General features: G+C 31.4%; 1 protein-coding gene and 1 long non-coding RNA gene across 13 annotated transcripts in view; one reads left to right on the top strand and one right to left on the bottom strand.

The window, feature by feature from the left end:
- The window catches only part of LOC106878525 (GRAM domain-containing protein 4), a 176,116-nt gene that overhangs the window by 1,879 nt on the left and 173,698 nt on the right, over positions 1-539 (bottom strand). The gene's annotated exons all lie outside the window — the stretch shown is intronic.
- The window catches only part of LOC106877906 (uncharacterized), a 158,894-nt gene that overhangs the window by 17,709 nt on the left and 140,646 nt on the right, over positions 1-539 (top strand). The gene's annotated exons all lie outside the window — the stretch shown is intronic.

The following is a 539-nucleotide window of genomic DNA, read 5'->3' as shown; positions in this document are numbered from 1 at the left end:
ATGCATCTTTGCACACACACACACAGACATATTTATGAGTGTATTTGCGTGCAAATAAGCATATGTACATTCATATACACACACGTATATACATGTACATAGAATTCTTCTGAGACTATACAAAAGTTTATATCATAATACACATAGCTACAGACAAGAACAAAAAAAACTCTGTGTGTGTGTGTGACACAAATTAATAAATATGAATTAGAACCTTTACACATGTGACAACATTAATTCAAAATAATCCAATTAAATTTTAGTTGTGTTTTACATGCACCACATCTTGTGTTAATTGTTATAGCATGCTATAACAGAGAGAGAGTTAATTGCAGTAAAATGCTATTAGAATAAATGAAAGTCATTAGATAACAGAACAAGGTGAACACGAGAAAAGAGAAGAAAACCATACTTAAAAGGCATTATAAGAATATCAGAAATTTCATAAATCAAGTGGTTAACTTTTTATAATAAATGTCACTCACACACACACACACACACACACACACACACACACACACACACACACACACACACAC

The sequence above is a fragment of the Octopus bimaculoides genome, chromosome 11 (genome assembly GCF_001194135.2).
Source record: "Octopus bimaculoides isolate UCB-OBI-ISO-001 chromosome 11, ASM119413v2, whole genome shotgun sequence".
Taxonomy (NCBI): Eukaryota; Metazoa; Mollusca; class Cephalopoda; order Octopoda; family Octopodidae; genus Octopus; species Octopus bimaculoides.
Note: the sequence above shows the minus strand (reverse complement) of the source record. Positions and strands in the feature narration are given on the sequence as shown.